The following is an 18971-nucleotide window of genomic DNA, read 5'->3' on the forward strand; positions in this document are numbered from 1 at the left end:
ACAACCACAGCCACATTGCCTTTTAGCTGGGGCCGCAGGGCTTTTTGCTTCATTGTCATGGTAGCAATCTTTTTGTCCTCTTCCCTGGAGGAGAGTAAACAATAACCAAGGTACGTTTTGGGCAGCTTGTTTCAACCTTATCTCTCACTGCCTAAGCTCATTAACAGTTAGGACAAGGAAGTGCCCTTACTCTGCCCCCTCCATCCTTCCCTACCTCTTGGGGTGAGTACATTCACTACCAGTCCCAGGAGTCCTTCTCTGAACCCAACTTTTAGGGTTCTTGTCCTTCCTCTGCCAGAAAGCCAATCTCCTTCAATATTCTATCCTTATCTCTAAAACTACTGGGTCTAGAATTTTATTTTACCCTCCTTACAAACTAATAAGTTAGTCTATTACTGTTCCAAGGATACTGGCAGGAGACACAAGATTAATGGGTCAGAGGCAAAAGAATTTATTACTCACAGTTCAGCAAGTAGCATGAGCATCCGCATGTTTGCTTTAGTTCCTCTTGCCCCCACGCTTAGGGTGGTGAGGAAGAGGGCCCACATGAATGCTACATATACAGGCTGGGTTTGCATTGTAGCTGAGGAACACCTTGCATTTTAGAGCAAGCAGTAAGCAAGCCTGCTCTTTGTCCTGAAGGGGAGAGCTTACTTCTCCCTCAAGGGTATCTAATACAAATCCTGAGAAATGGTCCAGATAAAGAATAGTCAGGGTCTTGCATCTTGAATACACCCCGCAGGAAAAGACAGGGAGTCTCGTGGCCCATGACAACTGCCTCTCCCAACATTAACATGTTTGACCACCCATTACACACCATAAGATACTCTACTAAGTTCCTTTCCTGCCTTATTTCATTTAATCAGCAGGCCAACTCTGTGAGTCAAGTACCATTATTATCATCCCCATTTTATAGATGAGAAAACTGATATTCAGAGAGCTTAATAGGCCAAAATCACATAACTGTAAAAGGAGAAACTAGTGTTCAAATCTAAGTCTCATACCAAGGCCCATTCTCTTAACCACTGTCTTATGTCTGTCCGTCCAGTTGTTGACTCAGTATTCTGCAATGTTCTTCAGGGCATTTTAATAAATATGTACTTACCAGGGTTGGACATTTACACACCCAAAGGCATATTAATATCTAGCCAGTTTAAGCACAGATGTTATGAGGGCAGAACATATTTCCCCTAGTTTATATGAGGTTGATAATGGTTGCCTTCTCTGTGTAGATACAGGTAAAATGTCTACAAGGTATCTTGGAGAGTCACCATTTGCCTCTGTTTACCACCAGCCTTTCATAGTTTATGCTTATTGTTCTAATGTATTCATAGTGCCCCTACAGGGAATCAAAACAATTATCATCAAAATTTTTATCATGAGGATAGTTTTATTAAAAAATTATCAAAAAGATAGAGGAAAAGGAATTAATTGGGAAATCTTATATGTCTGAGCAGCACTTCCAAACTTTATATATTAGAGCAGTCTTTTCAAAACCATTGTTTGAAAATGTATACACTGTACAAACACAGTAGTAATCTGATTAAACATTTTCTTGTTTGTTTATTTTTTATTGAGACAGAGTCTCACTATGTTCCCCAAGTTAGTCTCGAATTCCTGGGTTCAAGCCATCTTCCTGCCTCCGCCTCCCACAGTACTGGGATTATAGGTGTGAGCCACCATGCCCGGCCTGATTAACATTTTCTGGTGCACATCATTGCTCTTCTAATTATTCCTGCCTTGTTTTCTGGTTTTCCCACAACTCAGTAACTCCCCATCTATATCCAACAGATAAACTCCAGCCAGTACATACAAACAATAAATATGCTAGAAATGAGTAAAAGGCCAGTTAACCTGGACATATAGTTCAGCCTACTGGAATAACATTTATTCAGTAAAACATTTTAACTGAACACTAGTTATGTGCATGTCATTGAAAGTCCTGAATACGCAAAATAAACTTTAGATCAATTCCCACTGATACGTGCATTACCTAACAATATGCCCACATGTATCTAAAATAATATTATAGTGAAACATTCACAATAATTTAAAAACATGAATTATAATTATATAAATATGTAAATATATGAATATAAATATGTGTGGAATGAAAACATAAATGAATTTAATAGCGAGAAATTAAATTCTTCATAATTTAATTTTGGTAAAATTATTTTGATTCATAAAAGTTGAACAAGATTAATAATAATGACAGTAATAAAAACAGTAGACACTACTTCCAGGAGTTTACCACCTAATCAAGGACAGAAAAAATTCTCAAGAAATGGTTGCATAATACTTTCCAACCAATATAATCTATGTGCAAATTCCCACTCTGCCTTTTCTTTTTTTTTTGACTGGTAATAGAATTTATTCAAATGTGCCTTAATATAGGCGCTGGGGCTTGCCCATGGTGCCCTTGATATATAAGGCCCGACATTCTGTCAGTTTTTCTTGAGCAATGACACCAAGAAGTTGACAGCCAGGTGAATGTTATACACAAGCTCATCGTCTGTCATCTTCACGTGACCAACAGCTACAGCCAGATATAACACCTTCTTCATTTGGAACTTGATTGTGGACTTCACCTCATCCACTTTGGCCACCATGTTTTCGTTCTGTGTGAGCAGGGAAGGGAACTTTCCTGCCTTATTTAGACCTGGGCCGAGGATTCATGGAATCTGCTTCATCAGAGACTCTGAGGCCAAAAACGCATCATACTTCTTGGCCAGCTTCTTGACCAGATTTTTATTCTTATTGAGTTTTTTCAGCGCCTCGATGTCCACGTGGGGTATATCCACGGCCTTGTCCTCGTCACAGTGCTGCTGGTCCGCCAGGACACACACACAGAACTTGGGGCGGGGAGTGGACTTAAGCCTGATGGTGCCCGAGAAGCGCTTGTCCTTCTGGGGGTCATAGTTCTTCAAGCTGATCTGCAACTCCACCGTCTCCAGGAACTTGTGGCGCTTGCGCTGGTTCCCGTGCGGGACTTTCCGCACTGCCTCCTACTGGGTGTCGCGAGAGACTTTGCTGCTCATGGCTTTTCCCGCCGCGCTAACCGGAAAAGAGTCTGCCTTTTCTTTAATATTTTATTTTGTATACAGAAACCAATATGGAAAGGGCCCAGAGTGAGAAAGGAGATGGGAAGTAAAATTTTCATTCAGTCTGGACATCTGTAACAGAGAGATACAACCTCTCGGGTAGTTAAGGTACACACAAGCCTATGGGAAAAATGATGTGGTTTGAAAGGTGTTTAAATCCATTTACACTTTTAGCAGATTAGACCACCTGCTACACAGCAATATCCTGAGGGTATTGATTGAAGACAGCTAAGTTTTGATGAAAGAAGGGATAAAGACCAGAATTGAAGTTAGATAGGATTTCAGATCTCTGAGTGAGACAGCTCAGGAGGAAGCCCTTAAGATTAAAGAGTTACCAGCATGAGGGCCTAGGGTTTCTCGGAAAAATTAGGAAGGAAGAATGGAGAGGGAATAAAAGTAGAAGTGGGGATTTCAGTTTTAGTTTTCATGCCCAGAATATCACGATTTAATCTTGAAAACAGCATCCGGCTCTCGTTCATTTTTGTACTGACGTAATATACCTTCTATTTGCTAGCTTTCAGGGATAATCATTCAGAATGCCAGCCTCTACTATTCTCATCAGGCTTGTTTGGAAAGATAGTCCTTCTGTGGATGAAATGTATGGTACCTAGGAGTGTACCTAGCCACCATAATTAAAGTGTAATAGGCAAGTAGAGAAACAAATGGTTAGATCAATAACAATAAGCCAGGCATTCCAAAGTATTTGGGTTTCTTTCGTTTTGCTCTGGGGCAAGTCACCTGACCTCTTTGTCAGAGTTTTCTCATAGTTAAAACTAGGGCAAATCAATTCTTTCCTACTGTGTTTCCTGGGAGTATAAAATTTGGTTCATTTTAAAGAACTGTGTAGCAGTTCAATATTATAACACTGAACATATGGATTCTTCCCAGATAAACTTCAAAATATTACATTTTTTGTTAAAAAAATAAAACTCCACTCTTCTCTCTTTGAACCATCTCTCTCCCAATGTTATCATTATACACATTCTGAAATTAACAGACATACTTCCTGCTGAGGCACAGATAGCAGATAAAACGAGGTTCTGGGCTCCAAAAAGAGCAAAAGCCTACACACAAAAGACTTTTTCTCCCAGAGGTCAGAAAATTCAGCTTGAAGGGTTGGCAATCACCCAATGTATCATTCAGCATTACCTGTATATATTGTCTGAGTCCACTACAGCAAGCCAACTAAACGATGAGAACTACCCTCTGGAGATTAATTATGTTTCCTTTCCTATTCTGCATTGAAGTCTCTCTCTTGATAGTGTACTCCCGGAATTTCAATTTTCAGGTTACATGCAATATTAAAAGTAGTAGATTCATAGTTTTGAATTGCTATTCTTTCTCATTCTCATTCCTCTTTTCAGAAAACACAAAGAATGACTAGCTAATTCAACCAACCGTATAATTTGCAGATGGAGATTCTATAGTGCAACCATGGAAGACTTTTGCTCTCCTCATTGCTATCCTTCTTCTGTTAGGATCATCAAAAGCAGGTAAACTTATCAAAGAAAATGACAGATAATTAATCTCTCAGGACATAGAGAAGAGAGAACAATTTAAATAGTGTCTCTTCTCATTTCTAGTTATATAGGCTTTCATTTTTTAAACCCAACACTTTTAGACTTAAAATAATAAGAACTTTTCAGAGAAAAAAAGGCATTTTGTTAGTATATTTTTGTCTCAGTTTATAATCAGTGTTGAGACTTTAAATGTCTTATAAATTTCATAAGTACCTAACACAAGAGTAGGTATGTGACATGTATTTAGCACTTATGAAATAATTTAGATCCAGACATAAGCTTCATACTAAAATGTTTTTCCTTAAATAATGATGCTTTATATAATTCCAAGAAAACTCAAAAATTTTCTGAAATCCTGCCCCCCAAGTTCAATATAGTTTTAAATGAGGTTCTTCTTCCCACATTGAGGAAATTCCCACAATCATCTAATAAATTCACTCTGATATATCCATTGTATGATACGCTCCTCTGTTGTTCCAACCTTTGTTTCACTTGATATGAACACAGTTATCCCCAAGTACTCCCTTGCTTGCCCTCTGTGGCAGAATTTTCCTCCAATTGCTCCTCAAAGAGCCTCCAGCTTCACCCACCAGAGCATACACACCCAGTTTCTCCTGTTCAGGGGCTGGTGGAGTCAGATGGCTCTACTTGTCTAGGACCACATATACTATGTTCATATTTGAGTGGAAAAGGGAAAAAAAGCTAAAATACATTAAAGTGAATGGCAAAAAAAAAATAGAGAAAGTAAAAAGTGATCAGGTGAGCAACTTTCATATACAGATAATAAATAGAAATCTTTAGACGCCATGGTCTACCGATTCTTATTTGTCTTGCTGATTAAAGCAAAAACATACATGTTGAGGTCGGGCATGGTGGCTCATGCCTGTAATCCTAGCACTTCAGGAGGCCAAGGTGGGCGGATCACCTGAGGTCAGGATTTCAAGACCAGCCTGAGCAACATGGTGAAACCCCATCTCTACTAAAAATACAAAAATTAGTCGGGCGTGGTGATGCAAGCCTGTAATTTGAGCTACTCGGAAGGCTGAGACACTAGAATCACTCAAACCCAGGAGACAGAGGTTGCAGTAAGACAAAATTGCGTGACTGCACTCTAGCCTAGGCTATAGAGTGAGACTCTGTCTCAAAAAAAAAAAAAAAATACATATGGGAAACAAAAATAAATGTTCTCCAGTAATAATGCTGTTCAATCAAGAATAAAGACTAGAAGGTAGTGGTTAGGAGATCCCACTTCAGAGCCTGATATCTAGGCTCTAATCTCGTTCTGCTCCTTGTAAGGCCTTGGGCAGGTTACTTAGCCCTCAAGGGCTTCGGTTTACTCATCTGTAAAGTGGGGAGGATTTGTCTAGATTTGTCTATCTCTTCATAGAGCTGTGGTGAGAATGAAAATTAATCATATGTGTAAAATATTTAAGTCGGTGTCTAGCATGCAATAGAGGACTCAGTTATGTTAGCCATTCAACTATTATCATGACTGTCTTTAGACCTTTATGGTACAACTGTAATACTTTCATCAGACCAACCAACTTACCAGGTCCACAAAAAAAGATCAGATAAGTAGATACAAAGAATTTCGTTTCTTCATGACAAAAACCTGAAGAGATTATTGAATTGACTCAAAATCTCTTACTCTCTGCTCTGAATCTTGATTAACTTTGTTAGTAATTAAAATACACATTTATTCTCTTTTATTCTTTTTAAGTTACCAAGCTCACCAATATTAGCTTTTGTGATAGAACATGCTGTGAAAATTACTACATCAGTCTATTCCACACTTGAAATCAATTGACCTGGAAATGAGAAAATAACCAAATCTAGCATTTGATACAAATACTATCATAAAAACAGTGATATGGAGCCCACTGCTTAAACAGTGACTAAAATATTATTTCAGAAATGTAATTTTGCCTAGGAAGAAATTACATTTTAAAATAGTGAGACAGCATCATTCTCAGCAAACTATGCCAAGGACCAAAAACCAAACACCGCATGTTCTCACTCATAGGTGGGAATTGAACAATGAGAACACATGGACACAGGAAGGGGAACATCACACACCAGGGCCTGTTGTGGACTGGGGGGAGAGGGGAGGGATAGCATTAGAAGATATACCTAATGTTAAATGACGAGTTAATGGGTGCAGCACACCAACATGGCACATGTATATATATGTAACAAACCTGCATGTTGTACCCTAAAACTTAAAGTATAATAATAAAAAAAACAGAATGTTGAAGGAAGATAGAAGAAATATAGAACAAAAGTGAAGGTGGCTTATCAGAGAATTTGTGACCTGGATGTAGGAAGTTTGAGACTTTCGGGGGATGCTAAGGAGAGTAACATGTGATCACTACATTAAAAAGCTTATAACTCTGCAGTCATATGGTGTACTTCTAATATGGCGTAATTCAGGCACAATGCGAATTCCTCCCATGTATACCATCCAGAGCAAATACTGCAAATCAGTTTATTGAACCCCATGATGAACCCAGTTTGAAACTGCCTTCCTGTATAATAAACACTGGTAAGCTAAAAACTGCATTTTTAGATTCCTTGCAGTTAGAAATTTGCAGGTGTTATAATTGGGAGTTTCTTCTGGCTTTATTGTTCTTGGCTATGTAGAATCCAAAATCAGTTCCCTTGACTTCCTGGGACTTCTTTATTCTACCTAATACTCTGTAATAAATCTCTCCCCTTTCTGCTTAAACTAGCTTATTAGGGTTCTCCAGAGAAACAGAATTAAAAGGGTGAGAGTGTGTGTGTGTGTGTGTGTACGTGCACGCATGCTCATGTGTGTGGCGAGAAAAAGAGATGGAATTGGCTCACACGATTGTGAAGACTGGCAAGTTCAAGATCTTCAGGGTAGGTTAGCAGGCTGGAGACCCAGGGAAGGGTTGCAATTTGAGTTCAAAGACAGTATGCTGGCAGAATTTCTCCTTCCAGAGAGGTCAGTCTTTCTATCGAAGCCTTCAACTGTTTGGATGATACCCACTCCCATTATGGAAGATAATCTTCTTTATTAAAAGTCTACTAATTAAATTTTAATCTCATCTAAAAAAATCTTCACAGAAACATTTAGATTAACATTTGACCAAATATCTGGGTACCATGGCCTAGCCAATTTAACACATTTTAAAAAAAAATTATAACTAGAGTGGTTTTGTTGTCCATATAAAGAGCTCTATCATATCATTTCACATAATCCTCACAATAAACTTGCAGGTTAAGGACCACAATCCTTATTTCATAGATAAGAAAACCAAATTCCAAAATATCTTTCACTGTACCATGGAACTAGTAAGTAGCTGAATATGATTTGGAGTCAGAATTCTAGATTCCAAGCCCAGTGCTCTTTCAGTTACACTACTACTGCCAATAAATTCATCTAGGAAGATAAAACTAACCACATGAAGAAATAAAGGGTGAATACAACAGCAAACACTAACCCCAACTGTAGAAAGAATTTGTATAACTATCATATTTATATAATTTGGGCCTAGGGTAGGGTTTTATGGATAAGGTGGGTTTTAAGATGGTAAGATATATGCCAAGGAAAGAGGGAAAACACTCCAGATGAAAGAAACAGCAAGCAAAAGCAGAGGGTGGGTAAAGGCATAAAGATGTAAGGATAGAGAGAAATCTGGGCTGACTTAGGAAGTGGTGAGGAAAGAAGTTTGATGCCTAGATTGGAACTTATTATGACAGTGTTAAAATTGATAACCCAGGTAGACATTACAGTTTCTTGGGCAGAGAGGCATCTTGATGAATGTGGTGTTCAGCTATTGCTCCTGTTCTAGTAGCTCCCAGTCTTCATTTCTAGTCCTGGCACATCAACTCTATATTTCCACCTGTTCCCACAACATGCTTTATTATCACCTTATATTTCTCATTTCCAGTGCCAACCATTTTTCTCCCAGACAGGTGCTCTTTCTTAACAATGGTATTGCTATTTCTTCCAGCCTTCCAAACTACATCTTTAATGCTTCCTTATTTTTTTTCCCTAGATCTAATGTTCAACAGGGCCTCATTTCTTCGTCTCAGTTGTCACTTGAGAACTGGTAAGGTTTAAGTGCATCTCGATGTGCCCAGATTACAGTAATAGTTCCCTAACTGACATCTCTGTTTCTAGTATAAAGGAGGATTGTAGAAAAAATATGCTTAAGCTCTCAACAGCGTGTGGCTGGTTCTCCAAATTCTAAAGGTTATTTACAGTTTACGTAGTAAAAGGGTCACCTCAGTTCTAAAGATCTGGCATAATTCTTAAAGAGCAGTAAGTCTATTAGATATATTCCCTAGCCCTTACTCCCAGGCAGAATTAATTATTCCCCTGAGACTCTAAACTTGCCTAAAGATAGGATATATCACATTGTTTTATAGTTAATTATTTATATGCCTGTCTGCCCCTGAAGTGTAAGATTTTTACTCCGGCACCATACCACTTTTTCACCACTAAGCACTATTCTTTGTTCCCATCATATCCTCACTTCTCTGTGTACCCAATTTAGAGCTCATTATTCATCATTATAATTACTGTGTTACAAAAAATTCTTTCTTTAACATATCTCTTCTTCCATCTTACATTCTTGGCAAAGCCCCAACTCTTAAACCTACCAATCTTCCCTGTCAGCACCCAAACAACTAAACTTTGATGGAGAGTAGTTTTATAATCAGACTGACCAATCTCACTCTAAATGCATGAACCAAATATAATGTGGTCACAATACCTTACATTCTCCTCTAATTAGCATCATTTTTATCCTCTTCATAGTGAAAGTCCTGCCTCCACTTTTTCACCTCACGGTCTCTCCTTTCTTCATCATACTCGTTAGTCTTCTCCTTATACCATTCCACGGAGACTACTCTTGATAAGATAAACAACAGTCTCTATATTGCAAAATCCAGTGGGTGCTACTCTTAACCTTTCAAGAACATTTAAGACAACTGGTTGCTTATTTTCCTACTTACTGGTCACTTTATCTCATCTCTTTTGCCTCCTGCTTCTTAGTTCAACCTCTAAATTTTGGAGTGATTTGGGACTCAGTGCCAGCTAACTTTTTCCCCTATCTACACATTTTAAGTATTTCACCCAGTACCATGAGTTTAAATATCATCTGATTAACATGGTGGTCCATATCTGTATCTCTAAACCAAACCTCGTCTTGAGACTTGCTTATCTAACTGCCTCTTTAGATGTCTATTTGGATGCCTAGTAGCATCAGAAAGTTAACATTATCACAACAGCATGCTTCCTACCTCATCCACCCTCACAAATCTGCTTCTTTTTCCTCCCAATTTTCCCATCTTAGTACTAAATTTACTATCTAAATAAATGTTCAAGCCAAAACATCTTGAGAAACTGTTCTTGATTCATCTTTATTTAAACAACATCCACCATTTAACGATTAACAAGAGCTATAGACCTTCCTGGAAACATATTTCAAATCTGTTCATTCCCTGCTTCCCCTCTACACCCCAGCTCTACACAACACCCAGTCAAATCTTTTAAAACTGTAAGCTAGCTATACTATTCCAGTGTGTGACCTTTCCCTTTCCATCAAACAGAAAAAAATGCAAAACTTTTCCCTGGCTTATCTTTACCATTGTCCCGTAGAACTCTTTTCCTCAGCCACCATGCTTTCTCCATACTTGTCTTCCTTCTTCTCACACACAGAAAACATATTTCTACCTTAGAATCGTCACGCAGCTGCACCCTCGGCTTGGAGTGCTCTTCCTTCTGACATTCATGTGACCAGATGTTTTTTGGGGGGTGGGTGGGGGGGGGCACGGGCAAAGATGGAGTTTTGCTCTTGTTGCCCAGGCTGGAGTGCAATGGCGTGATCTCAGCTCACTGCAACCTCCACCTCCCGGGTTCAAGCAATTCTCCTGCCTCAGCCTCCTGAGTAGCTGTGATTACAGGTGCCTGCCACCACATCTGGCTAATTTTTGTATTTTTCACCACGGTGAGACAGGGTTTCACCATGTTGGCCAGGGTGGCCTCAAACTCCAGACGTCAGGTGATCTGCCTGCCTTGGCCTCCCAAAGTGCTGGGATTACAGGTGTGAGCCACCATGCCCAGCCTGTGACCAGCTCTTAATGGCTATTCAGGTCTCATTTCCAATGTCGCTTCCTCAGAGACTTTCTCTGCTCATCAATCTAAAGTAACCAATAAATCACTTCCTATGAGATTATCCTTTTATAATTATTTGTATCATTTTAATATCTGATTTCTTCTTAATAAATCCATGCATCCCTTTATTCTTTCTCTCATTTTTTATCTGCCACACTAGAATGTAAGTTTATAGGAGACATCTAAGCCTGTAGAATATGGGAGTATATTCCATATCTACCTTGTTCCCTGCTCTATCCCTAGTGCCCAGAAAAGTGATTGACATATTCTAAGCATTTTATTAGAATAAATACATGATTAATAAGGTCTATGGTAACCATTACCACCCATGGTAGAATTGAACTTCTTGGCTTCCTCGTAGTTAGGTTTATCCATATGACTAGTTTAGGCCAAAAAGTTGAGGGCAGAAGTGATCCGTATCACTTCTGGGTCAGAACATTTAACACCAGTGCAAGAACTTCCAGAGCTCCCTTTCTTTCTGTCATGTGACTATTTGGGTAATCCACCAGTCTGTCCTGGAATGAGGACAATAATGAAGTGGGAAAAGAACTACCAATCAACCCACAATAGACACATACCATGAGCAAGAAATATTTATTTGTTGTTTTAAATCACTGAGATCTTGAGCTTTTATATTATACAGCATAATCTAAGCTGCCATGATTAGTACAAGAACTATTTTTGCCTCTTAACTAGATGACTAAATTTAATAACTCAGTATAAGTATACTATAAATATTTCAATGCAAACTTTAAACATGAGTCTTTTACAGGACTCAATCCTTATGTATACAGTAGATGAGCATCTGCTAACCTCTCAAAATTAGATTGACCATTGTGAGATCAAAATATGTATCTGAGACTGAAACTTGTGGACAAGTTAAATTACTAATGAACAGTAATTCTGTATTTTAATGTCACTCTACATACATAGTAAATCAAATCAAATGAAAGCTTAGAGAAGATAGAGAACTGAATTGCCATATTAGGAAATGTTTCATATGTGTGTTTCCAACTTTACACTGTCATGTCATCATGAAATTAGTGTGAAAATCAAGTAACATTTTAAATAAACTCTGCCAGCTCATTGAAAGGATTCCAAATAAAATCCTTCATGCTATAAATGAAAAGCCAATTTTCAACAGAGACTTAATGTCTATTGTCAAAATAAGGTATAGCTTTATATACTTCAGGCTTTATTCATATAAGATATTCTATAGTTGGTGTGTTCATCCCCTTCAAAATTTATGTCAAACTTTAATTGCCATTGTAACAGTATTAAGATGTGGGACCTTTAAGAGGTGATTTGGCCATAAGGGAAGGCTATACTCTCTTGGGTGGGATTGGTGCCACTATAAGAGGGCAAGTTCAGCCCCCTTTTGTTCCCTCCCTCTCCCTGTCTCTAGCCTTCTGCCATGTGATGACACAGCAAGAAAGCCTTTGCCAGATTCTGGCCCCTTGATCTTGAGCTTTCCAGCTTCCAGAACTGTGAGCCAATACATTTCTGTTCATTCTTAGTTACCCAATCTTAGATATTCTGTTATAGCGGCACAAAACGGACTAAGACAAGATCTAACTATGACTTATCATATAAGTATTTCATTCAGCATAAATACAAATTGTAGAACATATTAGTTCCAATTCTCAAATTCCTAGTATGATCAGATAAAAGTCATGGAAACGATTAAATAAATTGAGCAATTTTTCTCAAGGCAAAAGATATCTGTGATGACTTAACATTGAGTGTTTAGCATCATAAACATATTGAGATTGAATCAGGCAAAGATCACTCCAACTGTTGAACTACTGGGTGGGTGGGTGGAGGGGCATTTAAGGAAGGCATTGCTACTGGTGATGTTTATCTCAACCACATACCCAACTGCACTGTATGTGTTAGCATTAACTTTTTAAACCATTCAGCATGGTTGCAAAATTTCAGCAGAAGTAGGACACTTGTTTGCTAGAATTTTATTTATTTTTCAAATTATTGAAGGCTGTCATGTGTATAAATTTACAGAGAAAATAGGAAACTTGAAAACTTGAGTGAACTTTAAAACATTTTTTAAATTTTTAAACAGTCAATTGTATTGGGACAGGGCAAACAAGATTAGGCTTGAGACATGAGATTGCAGGTAAAGGTGGAGATGAGCAAAATAAGAAGGAAAGCATAGAGGGGAGGAAAGGGAAACAAAAATAAGAAAAAATGGCCCTTGAGGGGAAATTTATTACTTATTCTTCTGTATCATAATTTGGTAACTCAGGAATGTTCAAATTCATTGTACCAATATTTCCCAAACTTGAAATGTACATGTCCTTTGATAGAGTTTTGAGGGTCAATTCTCAGCATGTCAGAAGTCTCCCTCCCTTACCTTTTTTCTCAAAATACTTTGTAATGACACATTCTCCAGTCCAGAAGTGCTGTGGAAATAACTGTTTGTGCTTATGAAAAGCTAGTATGAAGCTTTAAGAATAGGTTATTTTAATAGTCAAAACATAAGTACAGTATACATTCTCTTTTTAAATTTTCTAAAACAATGGCAGAGAAAGGATTTAACTAAAAATGTTTTAAGGGCTATGATAGTTAATATTAATACTAATGTAATTATTGATATGTATGCATACAGTCTACCTGTCAAGAGAGAGGTCTCTGAGTATATTGAGACAAAGGGGATGGATATCCCATAACTATGTAGAGATGATGGAGCTCAGAAAGATGCCCCTTTCAATTCAGGCTCTGGCTATCATTGCACTTATTGTAACCACACATAAATAAGTGAAAATGAGGTTTGAGCAAGCCACCCCCAAGAGGAGCCTTTCCATAGGCCTTGGTATTCCTTGAGAAATATCCTTGCTCACTGAATCCCTATTACTACTCAGCCCATGAGCCCAGGAAGTTACAGAGAGTATTCGCATAAATTATGGAAAGCTACATTCTTTATCAACCTTAACAAACTGAGTCAGGAGAGGATTTGGATTTCCTTTCTTATTTTCCTTTAATAAATAGAGATAGGAAAATTTAAAGCAACAGCAAGAAGAAAGCACCAGCTATAGTCTGAATGTTTATGTTCCCCCAAATAAATATGTTCAAACCTAATATCCAAGATGATGGTATCAGGAGGTGGGGCCTTTGGGAGACTATTAGGTCATGAGGTTGGAGCCCTCATGACTAGGATTTGTCTGTTAGAAAAGAGACCCCAGAGAGCTCCCTTACCATTTCCATCAAGTAAGGAGACAATGAGAAGACACCATCTATGAACGAGAAAATTGGCTTTCATCAGACACTGAATCTTCTAGTGCCTTGATCTTGGAATTCCCAGCCTCCAGAACTATGAGATATAAATTTCTGTTGTTTATAAACTGGCTACCCAACCTATAGTACTTTTTTATAGCAGCCCAAATGCTTTAAGATAACACCTCTTACAAAAATCAAAGCTTTGTTTTTGGCTTGCCCTTATATAGGATTAAGATATAATTGACACTTAGGGAAAAAGCTAATAGCCCTTAATTAGAGTTTTTAATTCAAATTCAAGACTAACACCTTTTAAAGGAAGAAATGCTTGAAAAGCACTGCTTTAGCTCACTAATGACCACTCCAGTGACTTTATCTGAAGAGCTAATGTTTTAACTCTGATAATAGAGAAAATAACATACACGTATAGTCAGCCTTCCATATCCACAGGTTCCACACCCGTGGATTCAACCAATCACAGATCAAAAATATTGGAAAAATAACAATACAAAAATAAAAAAAACACATTTTAAAATACAGTATGACAACTGTTCACATTGTATTAGGTATTATAAGTAATCTGGAGATGATTAAAGTATATGGGAGGATGTGTGTAGTCTATGTGCAATACTATGCCAGTTTATAAAAGGTATTTAAGCATTTTCAGATTCTAGTATCCATAGAGTCTCCTGAAACCAATTATCTGTGGATACTGAGGGAAGAATGTATATTCATGAGTAAAACCGATTTCCTGTGATGACACACAGTAGTTAAGTGAATAATATGAGGTCTCTCAATTGAAGCTCTAGATGAACTTCAGCACCAAACTTTGGTCCTCGTTAGCATCACTGTCTGAATGAACTATTAATACTTCCTCACTACCAGGCAGCTTTCCATCAGTTATGAGTTTCTAACTCATTTCTAAATTTCTAACTCATTTTTAAAACATTTTTAGAAATAGAAAGCATAAGACTTAGGCCAACTCTTGTGCTTTCCATGGGAAATTTCCTTGGTGAAAACAGTAACTGGTTGATGATTAAGTCCGTATCTAAGTATCACTTGTGCCTGGAAGCATCACAGAAAATTCCATTACAGGAAGCCCAAATATCAATGTGGTCACCACAGAAAGCTGCCAGTTAAAGCCCTGTAATGTCTCTCACTTAACACCTTTTCTCCCCGAGGGTTTTGTCAATGTTCCACCCTACCATTGCTGACAGAAGGGATTAGAGGTCACACAAGTTTTATAGTTTTCATTGATTTCTTGAATGGAAATAACAGATGCTGTTAATGAAGCTCCCTGTGAGTATACACACAAGGTAATCCCATAGCATCTTGCTTGGGGGTGACATGTAAACTCTGCTGCTCTGAAATAAAACTCCTGTGTACCTGCCAGCAGCAACAGGGTGCAGCACTTTAATGTTTACCCCTGGGGGAAAGTTTCATCTGACTGTCAGGGAAATACTTCCCTTCTAACAACCTCTGTTATCTCCCTCAAACCAAAAAAAAAAAAAGTATAGAGTTTTAACTTTAAAAAGACCTTTAAAAAATCTATGCAATAGAATATGTCGAATATAATAATATCCTAATAGAAAAAAATAAGCACGTTAATTACTAGCCCATCCCGTTCTTTAAGAGATGTTATCTCCAAATACAAATCTTGTTAGCACCATTTGCTTTAAAAGTCTGGTGACATCATTACCTATAGTTTGTAAACTGATAAACCTAGACAAGTTTTAATAAACTAAATTACTACTACTTTAGCTCATAGTACAAACTTAGAATAAAGATAGACTAAAAGCTTTTGTCTGATATAAAATCTGAGGGAAAAAATTAGGAAGATAAAACACTTCCTTTCTCAACAGAGATTTGTTCCCCTGGAGTACTCTTTAATGATATTCTCTATTCAATATTTTCATGGACTAAATGTATCATAGACAACAGTCTTCTCTACTGCCATTGTTTTTGTTAGTTTGAGGGAATAGAGCAACTAAGGCTTTATTCAATGAAGAGGAGAAAAGATTGGCACTAATATAATAATGTATTAATAACATGTTCAAGTGTATGGAATATAGTTCTTCAAAGCATCGTGGCCCACTCTTTAACTTTCCACACATCAGAGAATAAGGAAATGTCTAAAATTACAGTGTATAAAATATGTTTGTGATCCCATGTTAGGAAAAACATTTTGAGTTGATGGGAATCAATCAACATTAATTACCAAAATTGTTTTTAAAAATCTTTTTTATCTAGATATCTTTTTGAAAAAGTCTAGATCTGAAGAGAAGAGACAATTGTGGGATAATACACTATAATGCATTCCAGATTGATATTAGAATCATCATTGATTTCCATATATTTAAATCTCATCCAAAATATTTTGCTTTTTCCTTGTATTTATTGCTCAGATATGTAAGTATATTACTACTTTGTTATATTTTTGAAGAGAAGAAATATTTCTTCAATTTGCTTCTATAATTTTCAAAATATTTTATTTTTTTTTATTATTATACTTTAGGTTTTAGGGTACATGTGCACAATGTGCAGGTTTGTTACATATGTATCCATGTGTCATGTTGTTTTGCTGCACCCATTAACTCGTCATTTAGCATTAGGTATATCTCCTAATGCTGTCCCTCCCCCCTCCCCCCACCCCACAACAGTCCCCGGAGTGTGATGTTCCCCTTCCTGTGTCCATGAGTTCTCACTGATCAATTTCCACCTATGAGTGAGAACATGCGGTGTTTGGTTTTTTGTCCTTGCGATAGTTTACTGAGAATGATGTTTTCCAGTTTCATCCATGTCCCTACAAAGGACATGAACTCATCATTTTAGATCTAGACTTAATCCAAAAATGTCATTGTCATCTACCAGCATTAACGTGTCATAGGTACAAAATTCCTAGTAGATACAATAAATTAGCTTATGTAGTAAATTACAGTCAGCCCTCCATATTCACAGGTCCAGCATCCGTGGATTCAACCAACTGCAGGTCGAAAATGTTTTAAAAATTAAAGAGTGCAATACAATATAATAATAATACAATAATAATATACAATAATAATAATACAAATAAAAATGCAGTAGAACAACTATCTATGTAGCATTGACATTGTATTAGGTATCATGAGTAATTTAGAGATAATTTAAAGTATGTGGGAGGATGCACGTAAGTTATATGGAAATATTAAGCCATTTTACATAAAGGACTTGAGCATACTCAGATTTTGGTATCTTCAGGAGTCCTAGAACCAATCCCCTGTGGATACTGGGGAAAGACTGTAAAACCTATTTTTATATTTTGGTGTGCGTGCATGCACACGTGCATGTGTGTGTGTGTTTTTAATCCCTGAGATAGAAAAGCTACTTTATTTAGAGGTGGAAGTCATAGGGTTTAGGTCAGACTCTTCAATTATTATCTATTCAATTTTGAGCAAGTCATTTAACATAAGTCTTAGTATTTTCAAGGTGTTAGAAATAATAATGGCCACCCTGACATTTCACAGAGTTGTTGTGAAAAGAAAACTACTGATGAAGAAGTGCTTGCAAACTTCCACATGCATGAATCTAAAGTGACATTTTAAAAGATTTATTTATATGATGCTTACTTGTATGACCCACAAATCTTATGTAATTGTTTCATGTTTTTAATTTAAGATCTTCTAAACCTTCAACTATTGTCAAACTTCCTTGGGTTTATAAATGTTTAAAGTATGTAGTAGTTAATGACACACATGAATACTGAAGAGATTAGAAATCACTTTAATTATACTTTTTAATGAACTTTATGTTACGTTTTCTTTCCTAACAATGCTCAATGATATATTTTTTTTTCTACTAGAATCAGAAACAAATCAAAGGAGGTACTTCAGTTCGGTATGCCAACATTATATTTTGCTTTTAAAATTGTTATTACTAAGAGACAATGAAAGTTGATATCATGAGATTCAACTATGTGTACAATAGTATTACAGTACAAATTACCAGCAGTCTCTCTCTCTCTCTCTCTTTCTCGCTCTCTCTCTCTCACACACACACACTTTTTTCTTCTTTCAATGAGCAACTTGAGGCTACCTCTTTCCTTTTATTACCACCCCCGATATCCAATCCTTTTAAGTCTTGTCTGCTACACTGCCAAACCCCTTCTTCACTGCCTCAACCCTATTCAAATTGCCATCACTGCCCACCCACAGTTCTGCAAGGGTCCCCCAATGGATCCCCTTGCTTCCACTTAAGGCCCTCTTTAATCCATTCTCCAAAGAGCAGAATAAATAAAAATAAACCACATTACTCTTCCATTTGAAATCCTCCAATAGCTACTCTAGGTACTCAGAAAAAATGAAAAATGTCTTAATTTAACCTAGCCCCTATCCTTTACATAGTCTGCTCCCTGTCCCTTTCTTGATCTGATTTCATTTCTTTTCCTACCACTCCCACCGTTCTTCCTAAACTCAAGTTATACTGGTACATTCCTGGTTTATGCTGGTACGTAAAATCATGCACTTGCTTTTTCTTCATGCCTAAAGCGTAGCATGAAGAGGCTTTATTCATCTCGTGTTGGGTGAGGATTTTAACATCATATCTTTCTTTAATCCTTTTCCACCATCTAGCCCAAATAAATGAATATACAATCTGATTAAAAGAAGGATATTTGTTATGAAATGATAGCTTTCTAGAATTTTCCTGGTATTCCTCTTAAAGAATGGATTCCTCAGACCTTCCTGTGTAAAAATTCTGAGGCAACTCTCCACTGCCTCTCTCGGAACAATCTCCACTGAGGTCTTTTCGTGGACTGCTCTTTTACATCATCCATGTATTAATTCAAATATCATCTTGTCAGTAAGGCCTTCACCAACCAACCATTCTAAACATTGTAAGTTACCCTCTTTATATCATCTTTTGTTTCTTATTGGCCGCTACATCTCTAGAATATTGCCAGTCACACAATAGATACTCAAATATAAATCGAATACATGC

The 18971-nt window shown here is 37.2% G+C and overlaps 1 pseudogene; it reads right to left on the reverse strand.

Annotated features, from left to right (window-relative positions):
* Positions 1 to 2388: 2388 nt before the first annotated feature.
* Positions 2389 to 3041, reverse strand: LOC100581020 (annotated as a pseudogene).
* Positions 3042 to 18971: the final 15930 nt, after the last annotated feature.

Source organism: Nomascus leucogenys, chromosome 2 (assembly GCF_006542625.1).
Source record: "Nomascus leucogenys isolate Asia chromosome 2, Asia_NLE_v1, whole genome shotgun sequence".
Classification (NCBI taxonomy): domain Eukaryota; kingdom Metazoa; phylum Chordata; class Mammalia; order Primates; family Hylobatidae; genus Nomascus; species Nomascus leucogenys.